The sequence below is a fragment of the Felis catus genome, chromosome A1 (assembly GCF_018350175.1).
Source record: "Felis catus isolate Fca126 chromosome A1, F.catus_Fca126_mat1.0, whole genome shotgun sequence".
Taxonomy (NCBI): domain Eukaryota; kingdom Metazoa; phylum Chordata; class Mammalia; order Carnivora; family Felidae; genus Felis; species Felis catus.
Window position 1 is genome coordinate 122,692,570 of NC_058368.1, and position 20,771 is coordinate 122,713,340.

Consider the following 20,771-nt stretch of genomic DNA (forward strand, 5'->3'; position numbering starts at 1 on the left):
GAGCAGTAGATCACAAATTGCCCTGTGTGTGCAGATAAGACTGCTTTTCCCAATCTGGCTTCCCAAGTCAGTCTGACACTTCCTTTCCCTACCACTACCATTTCTGTGCTTTTCATCCTCTTTCTTATCTTTATCTTCCAGATGCCCAGTCAGATATACCCATGAAGGAGTCTGCTATATCATCTGGCCAAAAAGGGACATGATAAAATGTAAGGTCATGAAGGACCTAATAATGTCCCAGAAAATACTTAAACAGGAATTGGCTGGAAAAGGATTCTAAATGGGCATGTTGAAAATGGGTCTCTTGAGACAGATATAACCCTGATAATTGTGCCTCAGTCCCATTTTCCATTTTGAGTCAGAGGGGTGATTTGTAAGAAATCCTGGGAGAGTGAGGATGTGAGAGACTGTGTCTAAAAGTGAGAGAGAATCAGAAAAGGCCTGTTGTCTGTCAATTAAGTGGCCTTGGTTTGAAAAGTCCAGGGCTAACATTTTAATGCTTTATTTGTAAAGTGGGACAAGGTTGTGGAATAATATCTCCAGTGAGATTTATTCTACCTCTTTCTCTCATTTCAACTTGTCCTCCTGTAAATGGAATTGAGGCTGTGAATACTTGGGACATATGATTGGCAAAATTATGCTTTTGTCTTTAACCTGCTAAAATGTACTGGGGCTAGGATTTACTTGCATACATGTCTCCTTATTAAATAATAATATTAATAGCTGGTATTTATTTACTGAGCTCTTAACTATATGTCACACGTTGTTTGATGAGCTCATGTAATCCTTACAACAATCCTGTCAAGTCAGTAGTGTGATCTCCACCTGAGGCACAGAGAGTATGACAGGCCAAGGTCACAGAGGTGAGGGAAAACACAGAGCTTAGATCTTGACCCAGGGAGTCTAACTGCAAATCCTACACTCTTTACTACACTCTACTACCCTCGAGCTCAGGCGTATTGGGCATTACCTCAGAGTATCTTGATTATCCGAGTGATTTAATGCAATTCAATCTTGTTAAAATATAATTTTCAAAAATAGGTAAAATGATGATTCTCATGTAGATATATATATGACCATGTGTCAAAGTTATTAACTCATTAATGAGGAAATTAGAGATGTGTTAAAATGATATAGACACAAAAGAGACACATTTATAAGTCAGAAATATTGAAGTGAAAGTTAAATGGAGGCAAAATTGAACTTCTCCACAATGGAAGACAGAAATGCACTGAACAGAATTTGTACAGGAGCACCTGGCTGGCTCAGTGGTTAAAAGTCTGACTCTTGATTTTGGCTCAGGTCATGAGCTCACAGTTCATGGGATTGAGCCCCACGTCTGACTCTGCATTGACAGTGTTGAGCCTGCTTGGGATTCTCTCTCTCTCCCTCTCCCTTTCTCTCCGCCTGTCCCCCATTCACTCATGCTCTCTCTCAAAATAAATAAATAAACTTTAAAAAAAAAAAGAATCTGTACATCTATAGACAAGAATTATTTTGCATTGTTATCAGTTATTTACACTGTACAGAATTGTAGCTCCCATGTAATCAGAGTAAGATAACACCAGAATGAGGTGCCACAGGCAATGCATAGTTTTCTGCTAAAGCACTAGCTTTTTTTTTTTTTAACAATGCTTACAATTCACCCTTGCTCCTCAAACTCAGAAAGGTTTATACCTGATCGGTATAAAAGGCATTTTGGGAGACAGTCATGTGAATAAAAAGAGTTTTGCAAACTCCCAGGGCAGACATTTATAAATACTTTTAAGAAGGCAGATTATTAAAGAATATAAGTAAGAGAAGGAGAGATTCATTCAGCTATAGGAAACTAACAGAATTTCTATATGAGGCATTTAGGGGAGATAGTCCAGTTAGAGGAGAGGACTGGAGGCTATCCTCAAGCTTACCTCTTGGTAAGAAAGCACTTGGTTTTAGAAACCACTTTACATAAAACAAGAAAAAGTAAACCATCTCTATTAAAGAATGCCATGGGGCTTAGATGGGACCATGGAAGCTTCCTAAAGCCATTTCATGTACTCACTTGGAAATCTAGAAAAGTTCCTTGCAGGAAAAAGCACTAAGATTGACCTGAGAGGGAGTAGGAAAACGTAGAAGTGCTATTCTACATTTTACATGACAGAGGGGCATCTTGATCAAAAGCACAGAGATCAAGAGAGGGGAGGTGACATGGACATGGGAATGACAGGAAAGAGGAAGTTAAGCATCTGGCTCAAAACCCAGTGCTCTCTCAACCTGTGCAGGTCCAGCATCTACTAAGCTCTGTTTCCTTCCATAGGGACCTTGACATCAGACTCCCTTCCTAAGGCCAGAGCTCTGGTGCCAGCATAAAAATAGATACGTAATACGTATTTCCAGAATGAACAAAAGTATGGAAAGAAGAAGGAAGGGAGGAAGGAAGAAAAGAAGGAAGGAAGGAAGGAAGGAAGGAAGGAAGGAAGGAAGGAAGGCAGGCAACAAGGAAGGAAGGAAGGGAGGGAGGGAGGAAGGGACAGAGGGAAGACATTGAACTTTAACTAGGCACTCTGCTACAAAAAAGTTCTTCTACCAAAAGAGAACTCCCCTAGCTTCACTGTTTCAGGAAAGAGCTAACCACAAAGAACCACTCTTTCCATATGACTCAGTTAAGACCCACCTCCACTGTCTACTTCATGATTCCCCTGTCTACTTCCCTCTATAAAACCACAAGTCCTTATGCATTTCTTTGAGATGCTTTTCATTAATGAACATTTTCCTTACTGCAACAACCTAAATAAAATCATATTTTTAATTGTCCTGTGCATTTTATGTTTCACCATTGGAAAGAAGAGGGTTTAAAACCTAATCTCTGGGTTTGAAGAACACTTCTGTGGGTCTGCGGCTTAATGCAGGATGAAGGCATGCAAATCTTTAATTTGTTTTAACTGTACCCTTTTCATATAGATGAAGCAGGGACATGCTCTGTGAAAGCCTCAGAACACAGCTTGACCAGGAAAAAGCCATCTCTTGTGGCTCTGGCATCTGTATCTTTGTCTTTGGGACAAAGGGTGAATTCAGGGCTTTTGGGATTAGGGCATATAAGGGAGGTGGTTTTCCTTTCCTTCTTAGAAGATGGACTGGGATGGGGAGAGGATTTGAGTTGATTAAATTATAGATAGCATCAACAGAAAGACTCATTTGGGGTAATAAATATGCATACTTTTTTATTGATCCAAAGAAAGTATTCCAGTTGAAGCTAAAGGTGGAAACAAGCAACAAAGCTATCTTTGGCCTGCTTAAGGCAAAAACAAAATCAAAGAAGTGACTGGAAGGATATGGTAGAAGTCAGTACTGTAAAAAGCTGATGTGTACATGCAGCTCTGAGATGTAGATGGTAGGAAGTGAATGGACAGTGATGGATGAGACCCTGTTCCTTTTAGCCTCACTCTCTCTCTCTAACAAAGAATCAAATACCAGGAAAAAGGCAGCTGATTGGTAGGACCTGGGTCACATGCTCACCCCTTGGCAGGGAAGTTCCAGACTAGGAGATTGACAGTTTCACCAAGACTGCAGCCAACATGGAAGAAATTATACAGCAAAAAGGAATGGAGGCAGGAAGAACTGTTATTAGAAGGAGGAGCCAAGGATTTTAGGCAAGAAAAACAGTAGTTTTACATAAAATTACCATATGACCCAGTTGTCCCACTCCTAGGTATATATACCCCAAAGAAATGAAAGCATACATGGGGTACCTGGGTGGCTCAGATGTTGGTTGAACATCTAACTCTGGCTCAGGTCATGATCTCAGGATTCGTGAGTTCAGTCTCAGGGTTTGTAAGTTGGAACCCTGTGTTGGGCTCAGTGATGTCAGCACAGAGCCTGCTTCCGATCCCCTGCCCCCCCCCCCGTGCCTCTCCCCAACCCCAATCGTGCTCTCCCTCTCAGAAAGAAAGAAAGAAAGAAAAAAAGAAAGAAGAGGAAAAATAAATGAAAGCATACATCCACACAAAAACCTGTACTTAAATATTCATAATGGCATCATTTTTTAATAGAAAGTGAAAACAGCCCAAATGTCCATCAACTAATGAATGTATATTCATACAATGCAGTGTTACTCAGCTTTATTTTTTTAATGTTTATTTATTTTTGAGAGAGAGCGGATGAGTGGGGGAGAGCGCAGAGCAGAGAGAGAGGGAGACACAGAATCTGAATCAAGCTCCAGGAGACTGAGCTACCCGGGTGTCCCAGTGCTTCATCCCTTTTTAAAGCTGAGTAACAGGGAGGGGGACAAAACAGAAGAGACTCATAAATATGGAGAACAAACTGAGGGTCACTGGAGGGGTTGTGGGAGGGGGGATGGGCTAAATGGGTAAAGGGCACTAAAGAATCTACTACTGAAATCATTGTTGCACTATATGCTAACTAATTTGGATATAAATTTAAAAATATAAAATAAAATTAAAAAAAAAATAAAGCTGAGTAATACTGGGACACCCTGGAAGCTCAGTTGGTTAAGTGTCCGACTTTGGCTCAGGTCATGATCTCACAGCTCGTGGGTTCGAGCCCCATGTTGGGCTTTGTGCTGACAGCTCAGAGCCTGGAGCCTGCTTCGGATTCTGTGTCTTCCTTTCTCTCTGCCTCTCCCCCCATTTGTGTTCTGTCATGCTCTCTCTCTCAAAAAAAAATAAATAAATAAACATTAAAAAAAAATTAAAGAAGAAATGAAGTACTGATACATGTTACAACATGATGAACCTTGAAAACATGCTAAGTGAAAGAAGCCAGTCACAAAAGACCACATCTCATATGACTCCACTTTCATGGAATGTCCAGGATAGGCAATTTCATAGAGACAGAAAGTAGGTTGAATAGATTAGTGATTACTTAGTGCTGAGGGAACACTACTGAGTAGGAAAGAAGGGAAAAGGGGATTGTCTGGTAATGAATACTGGTTTCTTTGGCGGGGGGTGGGGGGAACAATATTTTAAAATTATATTGTGGTGATGGTTGCACAACCCAGGAATATACCAAAAACATTGTATTGCATACTATAATCTTAGGACATGTAAATTTATCTTAACAAAGTTTTTAGAAAGAAGAGACAGCTTTTCCATTACAATACCATTACTGCAATGATGAAATTTGTTCTAATTAACTTTATTGTTTTCACTTGTCGATAAACTAAGGAGAAGTTACTGGAGTGGATCTTAAGAGACAGGAAAGAAAGTCACTGGTCTATCATGGTTTTGGAAACACAAATCATACCCTTGGATCAAGGCACTATTTTCTGTTAGAAACAGTTACCACCAGTGTGAACCTTAAGTTAGTTTTATAAGTTATTCAAAATGAGTATGAATTATTCTATTATTCCCTTCCACATGCATCAACCAAACTGAAACAGATCCTGTAGGGGATAAAATTTACACAAGGTGGTGTGGAACACTGTAAAGGATGCAGACTAGGTGGGAGAGCTGAATTACTATCACTGATGTATATATGCCTGGTAAAAGAATGGTAGGTAGGTAAGTTTTTACCTGGTAAAAAAGGTAGATAAGTCCCTTCCCTTTTCTAGGCCTGTTTCCTAACATGGAAAAGGATAGAGCTGAAGTAGATCAGTGGTTACCAAAGACTGGTTTCTCATTAATGGTTGTGATATTTACTATTTCCTCAAAACAAATTAACCTAAACAATATAAAGAGAATTCTGGGAAAATAATATAGATATTGTACAGACATGGCAAAACCCATGATATTAATATAAGAATTATTGAGACCCAGCCAACACTATGTAATACATTCTGCTATAATCTGATTACTTACAACAAGAGGTGGAAAGACATTGGCTATAATGTCATTGGCTATAACAGCATTATTTTATAAAGCTATCTTCTCCCATGTATTGGATTTATAGCATTAAGCTTCTAAATGACAATGAGGTTAGTGTATAATTATCACTTGTTAGGTGCTTGTTATAGGCCATGCCACAAGAGCCGATGGCTTAGGTGACTGGGGAGGGCTTCCCTGGAGGATTGGGACTGGTGGGATGCAGAGGGTTAGTGAGCTAAGGGCGAGGGGAGCTTCCCACAGGCAAAATAGCTGCTGTGAAGGCCTCTGGTGAAAATCGAACCTGTAGTTTCTTTTAGGAACTATTGTATCCTATGTGTTTGAAACACGGAGAATGAAGAAGAGAAATGTACATTAGCCACCAACACTTACCTAGCACACCCCTCACTTCTGACCCTGTGCTAGGTGATTTGCTTATTTCATTCAAGCCGCAGAAAGGCTCTATAGGGTCAATACTATCACTCCATTTTACAGATGAGGACTGAGGCTTTGTCTGTGGTTGCAGAGCTAGCAAGAGGGAAAGCCCGGACTTGAACACAACCAGCCTGTCTCCAGAGCCAGTGTGTGGAGCCACGACACGATATGCCTGCTGCCTGTACACTACTTACCTCAACTTCTCCAAAGCTTTGCCATCCCTTGATTTTCCTTGGCCCCAGCCAGGATGACAGGCGGATTTAGCAATAGATTACTTGCTCTGTGATGCTGGTCAGGAAGCCTGTTGTTAAAGTAAATAAGACACTTGAAAGCAGAGCCAAAGCTATTAAAATTTTATAAGCCAACGTTACCCAAGATTCTGCACTGTGGATAAATGTCAAAAGGACTTGTTATGAAATCATATCTTTTAGAACTTCCATATAATTTCTTTCTCCTTAACAGAGAGTTGAGAAAGGTAAAAATAACAGTGTTTTATTTTTACTGGGAAAATAATATAGCTTGATTTGGGACAACGATTGAAAAACAACTGTTTGGTCGGTTTTTTCCCCACATGCTATGATTTGATGCAGAGAGGGCAAAAAGTCTCACTGTACTACATTTATAAGAGGGTTGCTTAAATTTGTGTAACTTCTCAAGGTTCAGTGTGTACTCCTCCTAGTAGAATAAATCTCAAATAATAACAAACATTGCTCCCTCCACTGTGTACCTCTAACTGCATTGTTACTGAACAAACGGTCGAGGGAATATAATGCCAGAATTATACCCTACCCCATTCCAACTTCAACAGATAAAACAAATGACCCAAACACTTTAATTCCAGTCCAGACTTTGAAAGAAAGCCCTCTTGTTAACGTGTGAGTTTATTATCTTACCATTGGCAAGTCGAATAAAAAGAAACAAAAATAAAGGCAGTGTTTACTCATGGTGGCTGAGGACTGGACCTACATTTTGGATACAACTGTCGTTCTTTGGGCCTTTTCCTAAGAAGCATTTTAGAAAGAACTCAGAACAGCTAAGAATCTGTATCGTGTTCTCTTAAATGAAATCTCATTGGGAAAGAGAAACATTCAGGAAGTTAGAAGATGAAAAATCTAAGTGGTTTTTCGTTTTTCAAATATGACCCATTCAACGGTCTCAGTGCTCCACAAAGAAATGACTTAGGCACTTCAAAGGTTTCACTCCATTCTTTCTGGTTCTCATTTCTCTCTGTTTGCATCATGACTAGAAGAGTTTCGGGTGTATTCTGGCTAGGTGTCTGGAAAGATGATTTAGGATGACCAACTATCCCTGTTTGGCCAGGACTGAGGAGTTTCCTGAGATGCAGGACATTTAAATACTAAAATCCAAACAGGCAGGGGGAAAATCAGAACAACTGGTCACTGTAGGATGGTATTTGTTGGCCTAGTTACAGATCTTTGCTTCCACAAACCAGAGAAGACACCGTCACTTCCTGAGGCATAATACCCTGCTTCCCCTGGCACCTATTATTTCTAAAAGCTTCCCAGTTGTTCTGATAACAAGCCAGGTTTGGGAGTGTCTGATGTGGTGTGGGTAATTCTTAAATAGAATCATTTCTATTGGTCTCAAATGAAAAATGCAACCGACAAACTATTTTCTTTTTCTAATTTTTTAATACCTTCGAAGTTGAACTGTATTTAAAAACAAAATAGGGGCGCCTAGATGACTCCGTTGATTAGGCTATTGACTCTTGATTTTGGCTCAGGTCATGATCTCACAGTTCCTGAGTTCAGGCCCTTTGGGATTCTCTCTCTTTCCTTCTCTCTCTCTGCTCCTTCCCTGCTCATGCTCTGTTTCTCTCTCTTTCTCCAAAATATATAACGAATATGTATAAAGATAACTGTGATCATAAGATATATGTGCAACATTACACTTTGCTTTCCTTTTCAACATTATATTGCTTTCCATGTGGTATAAGCTTGCTCCTATATCATAACATGCTCACCATAAATAGTACTTTTAATGGTTAACTTATGCTTCAAGAGAATGGGCATAAGTCACTTTATCAGGCTCTTGACTAACTTTCAAGAGTAATGCCCTTAAAATAATCTACCAAGTGCCAGGAGATCATTTTAAGACAGATATTCCAAAAACATAATCTAAAGAAGAATCACTATCCTGATAGATCACTACAACTAAGTCTTTGCTTCAGGTGAAGAATATGTCCTTCCTCATGAATCTTTCTTTATTTCGGTGTTTTGTTGGTGTTGCTTTTAATTAAATGATAGAGTAGCTTGAGATGAAACTTAAAAAATAACCTATAATTCCACGGCTCTAACATAGCCATTCAAAGATGTATAGGCATATAGATATTTATAGAGCTATAATCAGACAATGGATGCACTTTTGTGTTCCTTTTTTTCCACTTAATATTGCATTATAGCCACCTGGCCATGTTATTACATAGTCCTTATAATTATCCCTTTTAATGGTGGCATAATCATCTGCAAGTCATTGCTTGTGGCTACACAGTTCCTCTGGTCTGAGAACAGGTAACAATTATATGGAATAACTGAGGAAGAAAAAATTATTTAAACACATTCTAAAGCAGTGATTTTCAGATTGTGATCCTCAGCATATCCCAAAGCTTACCATAGTATGGAAATGAAGAAGAATCTGGGCCTAACCAAGCTTCCTTCTCTCAGAACACTTCTCCTTTAAGTTCCTTTCAAAAGTATGCTCTTAAAAAGAAAAGAAAGAAGGAAGGAAGGAAGGAAGGAAGGAAGGAAGGAAGGAAGGAAGGAGAGAAAGAGAAAGAAAGAAAGAAAGAAAGAAAGAAAGAAAGAAAGAAAGAAAGAAAGAAAGAAAGAAAGAAAGAAAAAAATAAATAACCTAAAATTATGGAACGTTGTGGTAGAGACTGTCATTTACTAGTTGTATCACTTTGGGCAAGTTACACAGATGCCTGAGTTTCCTTACCTAAAAATGAGGGTGTTAATATCCAGTTACGGAATCAATAAGTCACAGGAATGAAAGGCACAGCATAGGGAATATAGTCAATGGTATTGCGGTAGGATTGTATGGTGACAGATGGCAGCTACACTTGTGAGCACAGCATAATTTATACACTTGTTGAATCATTATGTTGTACACCTGACACTAATGTAACACTGTGAGTCAACTATACTCAAAATAAAAAGTGAACATGTTCATTTTACCTAACTCATTGGGTTGTGGTAAAGATTAAATGAATGTATGTGTGATATGTATAGATTGTGTAGAACAATGGCCGGCACCTAACTGTTGTATGTTTTTTAAATACATAAAATAAAAACTGGGGGAAAAAAACAGTATCAGGGCAACAAACCTAGAGAACATTCTTGCGAATTTTAAAGCAAGAAAGAACAATTAGTGATAGATCTATGGATGGCAGTGATAGCCCCAACATAGAAAAAGCCTTACCCCTAGGCTTGGGAGTAAGATCACCAAACTGTATGACTAGACTCTAATACCCCATACCTGTGTAACTTTGGGCAATTGACTTAGCTTCCCTAAGTCTTGATTTTTCTCAACCGTCAAAAAGTGGTGATAATATTAGCTACATCATAAGGTTTCTGTGAGCAGTAAACGAAGTTATCCCTATAGAGCATTTAACCCAGGACTTGGCACACACCGAGTCTTCAATAATAGATAGGCAGGATCATCCCGGGTACAATGGTTTGTTGAACACTAAGTGGAATTTTGGGGGGGCACCTGCAATTTGTTTTATTTTTTAAACGACCAAATATACTATATAAGGTGTCCAGATGGTCACGATGGAAAAGAAATTCGGTTTCGGTTTGCAAACACAGTAGAGGAAGGAAATCTATGCTGATATCTCTCTGGAAGTTAACGTGCAGACACCAGCTTTTCCATCACTGCAGGTGTGGCATTTGGGAATTCATGGCAACAGTGGAAAGCACTGCCTGAGGAATTAGGGGATCCAACTCTTGTCCCAGTTTTATCCTAAATTTGCCATGTGACCTTAAATAAGCCACTTTTCTGCTTCTCTCTTAAATTATCTCCTGTCTAAAATGAGGTGGTTGAGGGGCACCTGGGTGGCTCAGTCGGTTAAGGGTTCAACTCTTGCTTTCAGATCAGGTCATTATCGCATGGTTCCCGGCATCCAGCCCCAGGTCGGTCACTGCTGACAGCACGGAGCCTGCTTGGAATTCTCTCTCTCCCTCTCTCTCTGCTCCTGTTTGTGAGCACACGTGTTTTCTCTCTGTCTCAAAATAAATAAATAAACTTTAGGGGCCCATGGGTGGCTCAGTTGGTTAGGTGTCCAACTTCGGCTCAGGTCATGATCTTGTAGTTCGTGGGTTTAAGCCCCACATTGTATCCTCTTGTCTTTCTCTTTCATTCTGCCCCTCCCACTCTCTCTCAAAAATAAATAAACATTTTTAAAAATTCTGGTAAAATATAACGGGTATTAAAAAATAATAATAAATAAATAAACTTTAAAAAATAAAAAATAAAGTGGAGTGGTTGACTAACAGACAAGCTCAAAGATCTCTTTTTCTCTCTTATTCCTATGGAGTCAAGAGGTATGTGCTATTTTTAGAATCCAGGACATCAAGGTTTTACAGATAAGAGGTGTTACATTTTACAGAGCAGTATGCAACTTTGGTAAAGATTGCCAATTGTAAAATCTGTTATGTTGGCTCCATCTTTTCTCCCTATGGGAGAGAAATTATCATACAAAATAATCAAGATTTGGTGGAGAAATTCCTGGAAAATATGGATGGTGTTGTAAGTTTCTACTTCAAAAAAAATATTTTACCCAGATATTTGTAGTTGGAATCCATGTATTTAGCTTAAACACTCCCTTGTCTGTAAAATAAAATGAATTACCACCCTTAACATTGTATCTGGCCTTAAGCAGAGGGGAAAAACATTCTTGGTCAGCAGTACAGTAGAATTAGAGAATGCTTGCCTTATTTAGTCATGGTCTGGCTAAGTCATTCCGACTGATATTGTTTGGAATGAAAACTTGACCAGATGTTCACTTAAATGAACTAGAGATTAATTATCAGTCCTACCATATTATCTTGGAGGGTGGGTATAATCATCTCCAAAGAATTTCCTGGAGCCGGACACAAAAGTTGCCAATTGTAATCACAGCAAACACTTTTAAAATACACACAATGTACCAGGCATCCCTCTAAAGGCCTCACATGTATTAATTCATCCGGTCACACACTCCTCCTTGGAGGAAGGTACTATTGTTATCCTTATTTCATGAATGACGTCATGGGTCTCGAAGAAGTAAGGGGCTCACCTGTGGTCACTGTTGACTAAGTGGTAACGGCAGAATTTGAATCCAGGAACACTGACCCATAGGTCTTCACTTTTAAAATTATGCTATACTCATTGCTTATGTAATAATTATATAAATTATGATCTTATTAGTTTATGTTAATTGTATAAATCAGTCCTTTGTTTTTGACTTAGGTGTTATTAAAACTTGAATCTATTAGGCTCTTCTCTAATCTGTCAATGAGTAAAGATGAATTTGAACTTTTGTGAGTAGGAAAAAAAACACAGAGCCCAATCCAAGGGCAGGAAGAATGCTAAATTTTGGAGAAAACATTTACACACCTGATTAAAAATCTCTTGGGTTACCAAATCAACATATCTGCTGCTTATTCATCTCTTAAAATAATTTGAGGAATGTAAGAGTAACTGAAATTTAGATCTCTACTCCTTGTCTGCATTAGATATCTGGAATGTTTTGTTGTTATGATCAAAGCCAGGCAGATAATGCTGATTGAGGCTTCTTGGTTAACCTTAGGAAGAAGCAATAAGAACTATTGAATTCTCCTCATTTACAATGGAATCTCAAAAATTTCTTTGTTGTTGGGGTTTGTTAAAATTACTATACTGGTTGACACTGACATTCTTCTAAGCTTAACTTACTGTCTGAAAGCTCCCTTATCTTTTGTCAGCATATACTCTCCAACAATATAAAGAAAGCATAACATTTATGCTATCCATTTAGGTTTTGAAATAACAGAGTGGTTTCAAAACGATGTTGGTTCTGGATGGGGAGATTGTGGATGGATCTTTTCAAATCAGGGACTGAGAACTCATAATATATTTGAGTAGCATAATTTCATCTCAGACTCAATCCTCCATTTTTTTTTCCTCTTAAGGATTGTGTTAAAGATATTTTTAATACAGCCTATTTTTTTTTTAAATTCCTCTCTCTGTGAAGATTTTCAATCCATTTGCATGCAACACAAGCTCTCATTTATATAATTAGGATCCCAGAAACTTGCAGCAGTTGGCTGTGACATCTGCATAGATGCAATTTTGTGAGTTCAAGCATTGCAATATGACATGTGAATTAAAAGCTTGGGATAAGAAAGGGAGGCAGCTTTGACACAAGTATAAATATTGTGCTAATCACAAGCCACAAAACAAGTTAGAACTCAGATTAAGACTTTGATTAGCTAAGATATTGTCTATCCTAATAATAAAAGAAACCAGCTTAGTCGTGCCTCCTACTAAACATAGAATTTCTCTAGTAGGGAATCTGTGTCCTGTCACCTAAATTGTTTGTCCTTTTAAGGAGGTTTTTCTTTTCCTACTATTAAAAAATACACATGATCAATGAATAAAGCATAGAAAAGTAGAAAGATTACCTAGAGTCTCTACATTATCACCCTTATACTGTTATTTAAATGTTGGCACACATCTACTTAGTTATAATTATGCATAGAAGTGCTGCATCCTTCATTTTGAAAGCCGAACATAAAACTGTCTGTATTTTCTTTGTATCTTTTCTTTATGGAACCATAGCTTTTACTAGTTTTTATAATAGTGTTCTGAGTGGGTGCTCTATAGTTAACGACATATTTCTAGATGCCTGAACAACTAATATGTTTCCCACTTTTCTATTCTAATAAATAATTGTTTGGTGTTCATCTTCATGTCTAAACATTTTCCTTTTTAGGATTATTTCTTTGTGTTAGAGTCCCTCAAGTGGACTCACTCCTCAAAAATGTTGTATTCTGAAGTTTATGGCAGATAAACATATTTTATCAGCTTATACTAACTTCTTGCAATAAACTCATCTATGGTACACTGTTAATTGGTTTACCTCATTCCAAAAATGAACTTTGGAAAGCAGAAAGTCACTGCTCCCCAAAGGAATTCTGTGTTTTTCCAGTGCTGTAAACAAAGTTTCTGTATTTTCCTTATGTGACTTTATCTTTCTGCTATGGCACATGTTTCTGCCAGGAACCTAAGTCCTTGAGTTTATTCACTGGAAGGTTCTGCCTTTGACTACTGGCTCTTTCCACCTAGATGAATTCCCTTGTGTGACCCCAGTCTTCTGCCTCTCTCCCAGCAAGAGCGGATACTGTGGAGGCACCTGGGGGGTTCGGTTGCTTGAGCGTCCGACTCTTGGTTTTGGCTCAGGTCATGATCTCATGAATTGTGGGATTGAGCCCCACGTGGGGCTTCATGCTGACAGCAGAGAGCCTGCTTGGGATTCTCTCTCTCCCTCTCTCTCTGCCCCTCACCTGCTCCCACACACGTGCTTGCTCTCTCCTCTCTTCCTCTCTCTAAAAATAAATAAACTTAAAAAAAATAGAGAGTGGATACTGTGGTTATTTCCCCACGTCCAGTCTAGTTGTTCCATATGTCAATACTTTGGAAAATTGACCCTACCACAGCTGTGGCAGTGGTCTCTGATTTCATGTGATTGACCTTTCATTTGCCCACCACTCCAACGAAATTGCTCAGGCCATGTCACCAATGTCCTTTTTGTTTAAATCCATTAATCAGTTCTTAGCCCTCACCTTCTTGATCTCTCAGCAGCAGTTAGCACACTTTCTCACTTGGCTTCCAGGACCTAGTCAATCAGGATCTAATCAAGAAAACAAAAACTCTTCTTAGTATTTTAACAAAGGGAATTTAATTCAGGGCCTTGATGACACAGGTGACAAAACATGAAAAGCCAAACAGGAGATACTGAGGAAACCAGAGATTGGCAACAGCAGAAATTCAGTACCAACCTAGGCTGGAGGAACAAAGAGGAGAGAAGGTGCCCATGGGCTTCCGGCTAATGGAGGACTTGTCTAGCAGAAGCCACAACCCAGGAAGAGATACAGCCACAACCAGAGACACCACCCCAGAGAAGGAGAGAAAGCCCTTGATTTCTCCTTTTCTCCCTCACTGCAATTTTCCATCAATGCCCTTCAATAGCTAATCCCAGTTAGAAACCAACATTAGAATCCTGGAAAAGCAGGTTGTCCTGGTCCATTCCACTGCCACACAGAGTCAAGTGGAGGAAAAATGAGGGATGGATTGAGAATCTACAGGGCCAAGTCTGGCGTAACAGACTTGCTATATCCCCTATTTGCCGGTCACTCCTTCCTTGGCTTTCTACTGGCCTACTCTTCTCCATGTACTTTTAATATACAACTGCTTTGACGCGTACTCTTTATTTCCTCTTTTCTTCTAGTTGTCCATGAAGCTTAACACACTTCCTCAACCCTAAATTGCTCTAAATTGTTTAAAACAACAATTTATTGTCACCTCTTATGATTCTGTGTGTTGACTGGGCTCAGTTGGCCAATTCTCTCTTGGAATCCATGATGAATTTTATGGTGAACATTGCGATATGTCAATGAGATCTTATTTTAGGAATGAAGGACATACTATGTCAGTTGCTGGGAGCGTGGCTGACAACCCTCAGCTGTTCGTCTCATTCAGGGAATGCCTCTGAGCATCACCTCATCTAAGTTCTCTTACTCTTCCCAAGGTAGCCCATATCTGATGAATATGTGAATATAAAGGCCAACACTTTTCATCCCAACTTGGGATATATATGGAATTGTCCCAGCCTCAGAACTCCCTAAAGGAGTCAGTTCTTCTGACTTCAGACTTCTGATGAGATTGTCTAGATGTTTGATTTCTCCTTTTGTCGATCCTGCTTCCTATGCTTCCCTTCCCTTCAACAGGTATGCATACCCAAAGCACTCTCTAGTGAACCTCCTCTGTCTCAGAATCTGCTTCCTGGGGAACTCAGCCTACAACATGGTTGCACTCAGACAATGTCTGAGGTTGGAGTCATCTAACGGATTGATTGGGCTGGACACTAAATGGCTCACTCACAATGCTGACAGTTGTCACTATCAATCAGGACTATCAGTTGGAATGTCTACACATAGTCTCTCCACCTGGCTTGGGTTTCTCTCAGCATAGTGGCTGGGTTCCAGATGGGAGCATTCCAAACATAAGTGTTGAAGAGACCTGGGCATATTGTCACTTCTCAGAATGTCGCTTTTTTTGGTCAAGCAAACAACAAAAATGCAGAGAGTGGAGTGTTAGACACCCCTCGTAATATGAGGGAAAATATTTCCCTACAAAGAAGAAAGAAAAGAATGGAGGCTTTCTACCACATTTTCTCCTTTCTTTACCACTCCATTAAAACTGCTCCCATCTTGGGGTGCCTGGGTGGCTCAGTCAATTAAGTGTCCAGCTCTTGATTCTGGCTCAGGTCATGATCTCACGGTCATGATCTCATGGTTGTGAGGTCAAGCCCCAAGTCAAGCCCTCCATACTGGGTGTGGAACCTGCTTAGGATTCTCTCTCTCTTTCTCTCTCTCTCTCCCTCTGCCCCTCCCCTGTTCACATGCACAAGTGCACTTTCTCTGTCTCAAAACAAAAAATTAATTAAAAATAATAAAATAGGGGGCCTGGGTGGCTCAGTCAGTTAAGCTTCCAACTTCGGTTGGGGTCAGGATCTCACGGTTTGTGAGGTCAAGCCCCACATTGGGCTCCCTTCTGTCAGCGCAGAGCCACTTCAGGTCCTCTGTCTCCCTCTCTCTCTGCCCCTCCCCTGTGCTCTTGTTCTTTCTCAAAAATAAACAAACACTAAAAAAATAAAAAATAAATAAAAATAAAAAATAAACTGTTCCTGTTTTAATCCCCAGTGATCTTCATATGGTAAATCCCATGATCTATTCTCAGTTGTAATCTCACTTGACCTCTCCTCAGTATCTCTCATTTCTTTGATGATCTCATAATATCTATTAACTGATGGCTTCACAATTTATATTCTAGCTCAGTACTATCTTGCAAACTGTGACTCCTATTTCCAACTGCCGTCTCATCATCTCAAACTGATGTGTCAAAACTGAATTTCTGATCTTCCACTGAAATACTACTCTTTCCCAAACTTTTTCATCACTGTGAACACCATTCTTACAGTTACTGAGACCAAAAGGCTTAGAATCATCCCCAACTCTTGTCTTTCTTTCATAGTTTATATATAACTCAATAAAAAATACTGTTTGTTCAACTTTCAAAACATGTCCCAGGGGTGCTTGAGTGGTTCAGTCAGTTAATCATCTGACTCTTTATCTCAGCTCAGGTCTCCATCTGGGGTCCCCACACTGGGCTCCACCCTGGACAAGGAGCTGGCTTAAAACCAAACCAAAACAAAACAAAACAAAACAAAACGTTTCCTGTATCTGACTACTTTGCACCAGCTCTTGTTACCACCCTATTCTGAGAATCTATCTTCTTTCACCTGGATTACTTCAACAGCCTCCTAACTGGACCCTTTATTTCAACTCTTGTCCCCTTATAGTCCATTCACAACTCATCAGCTGGATGGTTCCTTTTAAAAACAAGTCAGATCATGAAATTTCTGAGGGGGAAAAAAAGCAAAACAAAACAAAACAAAACAGTGGCTCCCCCTCTCATTCCACATAATAGTCAAGCCTTTTCAGGTGCTCATAAGATTTATATAATTGGTTCCATTATGTCTCTGACCTCATGTTGCATTTTTGCAACACTTTGGTTTCACTGCTATTCTTTGAATGTGCTATGCTTGCTCATGCCTTAGAGTCATTGCACTGGCTATTTGCTCTGCTTGGGGTGCTTTTTGTGAAGATAATCTGATAGATAACTCTCTCCTTTCCTTGAAGGTTTTATTCAAATGTTGTCTTCTTAATGAGTCCTGTGTTAACCATCTTGTTTAAAATCGAAACAATCTATGTCAACTTATAACAGCCCAATTACGCTTTCCTCTGCTTTATCTTTTTATTCCACAGCATTTATCACCTTTTAAACTAATATATAATTCACTTATTTATTGTGTAAATGTCTATCTCCCCTCCCCCACTATTATATGGATTTTTATTTTCTTTACTGCTGTATTCCAAATGCTTAGAACAATGCCTGACATGTAATAGGCACTCAAATATTTATCGAATGAATGAATAAGTGAATCATCATAAACCAGTCCTTTGCCATCAGTTCATGGAATTCACCCAGAGGAGAGTTTAGACTGGGAAAGTACTTGTGATTCAGTTAAGGTCAATGAGAAGAAAATCTTTGTTGAGTAATTTTGGAAGTTGCTCACTCTTCTGAGAGAGCTTCTAAAAGACATCTTTTCTCACCCTCTGGATGATATGGCATGAGGATATGAAATCTGGAGCTGCTGCAGCCATCCTGTACTGAGGCAAGCCTTCTTCCAAATAAAGTGTCAGTGTGTAAGGCAGAGGAGAGTGATGAAAGATGGGTCCTTGATGACACTGCTGAGTTGTGGAGTGAAATCAATTCTGAAGCCTTTGCTAACTCTGAATCTTCTAGTTATGACAGGCAATACATCTCCTTCGTTAGTTAAGTCAATGTGAATTGCATTTTGATTACCTACAATATACAATACTCTCTGAGACACCCTTTAAGCAAGATTTTGTTTCTACAGTGCAAAGATACTTCTAGGGTTGTCTAGGATGATCTCTTCAAAAGTCTTACATTTGTTTTCTGAGTTCTCCATAATGTTCTATGTTGCCATAAACTGATTCAAACATATCCCATCCATCAGGTTTTCTTGGATTATGAATGTTTTTGAAAAGATTAGATCTTTTAGGTTTTTTAAATTTATTTAAAATTTATTTAAAATTTATTTAAAATTTATTTAAAATTTATTTAAAATTTATTTATTTATTTATTTATTTATTTATTTATAATGTTAATTATTTTTGAGAGAGACAGAGACAGAGTGTGAGCAGGGGAGGGGCAGAGAGAGAGGGCAGACAGAATCCAAAGCAGGCTCTAGGCTCTGAGCTGTCAGCATAGAGCCCGACACAGGGCTCAAACTCATGAACTGCGAGATCGTGACCTGAGCCAAAGTCAGACACTTAACTGACTGAGCCACCCAGGTGTCCCTAGTTTTTTATTTACTGTTTACTATTTACTTACTCATCAAATAATATCTATTTCTATGTTCCTAACTGATGGTAGTCTTGGATATATCCACTGCTGAGTTCTGATTATTTGAATCTATTTCTGCTCCAAGTATCAGTAAATGGTATGGCCCCTATTACTTTTCTTCCCCTCTCCCCTTATGACTTTTCTGACCTTATTTCTTACAACTCTCCCACTCGCTCACTCTGTTCTATCCCAGCTGGCCTCCTTGCTGCTGTTCCAAAGCATCATGCATTCTCTGCTATCTCAGGACAGTTGAACTGGACATTCACCGTAAAGCATTCTTTTCATAGTTGTATTCCTGGCTTCCTACCTCAACTTCTTTGCATTTGAATTCAAGCCTTTTCAAATATAGTTGTAATGGTTAATTTTCCAGGTCCATTTCACTGGGCTAAGGGATGCCTAGATGGCTGCTAATACATTATTTCTGGGTGTGTCTGTGAACCTGTGTTTAGGCAAGATTTCAATCACTAGACCAAATAAATGTGAGTGAGCCAAATCCATCCATTAAGGGTCTGGATAAAATAAAAGGTAGAGAAAGAGTAAATTTGATGCTTGACCTGGAACATCTATCTTTCCTTGCCCTTGGACATAGACACTCATGCCTCTCAGGCCTTTGGACTCAGATCAGGAGCCACACCACTGAGTTCCCTGGTTGTAAGGCCTTCAAGCTTGGATCGGAAGCATACCACCAGCTTTCCTGGACCTCCAGCTTGCAGGCAGCAGATTGTGAGACTTGTTCACGTCCAGAATGGCGTGAAACAAACTCTCATAATAAATCCCTATCTATCTATCTATCTATCTATCTATCTATCATCTATCTATCTATCAGCTATCTCTTCTCGGTTCTGTTTCCCTGGTAAACCCTGACTAATATGATCACTTCCTTAGGGAGGCCTTCTCTGACCTTCCCATTTAAAATTATACCTTTCCCTCTTCACTCATTCCCTACCCCTATTCCTGTGTTTATTTTACTGCACAGTACTAAGAGCCTTTCTCATGTAATTTTAATGTATTTACTTATTCTATGTGTATCTCCCTCAGGACGTACAGATCTTCCCTATTTTTTTTTTGTTGTTACTATAGCCCCAGTGCCTTAAAAAGTGCCAGACACATGTGTAGGGATCCAATAAATGTTGCATTTATTAAGTGATGAATGAATGAATTTACACAGGAGAGTATAGCTAGACATAGCCACCTTTACAGTGAGGTCATTCTGCCTGCCTTTTGTAGTGATGTTCTACAAAGTACATTATCACTGATAGTGATTCTCAGTAAATGCCTCACCATGTTGAATAGCTGTTGAATGGCTTCTTGCAAATAGAATCTCACATCCCAAAAAGCAGAAAATGCATGCATTTTACACTGCACACTTCATATGAATCACAAGGAGGAAGAGAGTCACACATAACCATTGATGTCCTTGGGTAGAATTAGAAGTTTACTGAGAACTAATGTGACTCTCTTACATGTTCTCAGCTCTCAGAAGTCACCTATTTCCCTTGAGACTAGAGCTATATTTCCTGGAGAAGCCAATCTCCCTATCCACATCTCCATTCTGACATAGTTTTCAGTAGCCATGAAACACCTTCCTGGGCTAATTTTACCATGCAATACAGTATATGTCCCAAACTCAAATCTGAGTCAAGTCTGTGTATGTCTTTGAATTCTCCAAGTCAACAAATAAAATAACAGAAACATCATACCTCTTAATTAACTTAATATATGACTCAACAAAGAAAGAAACCATCGTTTGGAAGAGGGTTCTAAATAGTTTCTTGCAGAGTTGGATGATAGAACCTCTTCTTTTTATACTGTCTTTTTTCTTTTTTTCCATCTGAAAAAAACCTGATTCCAGGGAAAAGGCCTTGGAGACTTTCAGAATAAAGGGCACCCTGAACAGGAATGTAAGTACAGTCTGAGATCAGAAAAGAAACATCTGGACAATAAGCTGATGATAAGCACACATGGAATGTAGATAACAAGACGGATGGAAAACAGTCTTGTTGCTTCTCTCTGAATCACTCTTTCACTCCCATAGAGTGAACCACAGATGGATGTCTGGAAGTCCAATGTGTTTAACTTCTCTTACATGTTCTATCCAGTGCCCAGTCTCTGCTTCATCAAGTTTAATAGTCAAGGCCATGGTCAGGGTGATTATCATTTCTGCTCTATCCTGGGAGAATGGTACTAGCTCCTTTATAGACCTTCTCAAGAATGGAATCAGGATTCAGGGCATACAAGGTAAACATATCTTTCTATGACTCACATTGAGTGTGTCTCTCATAA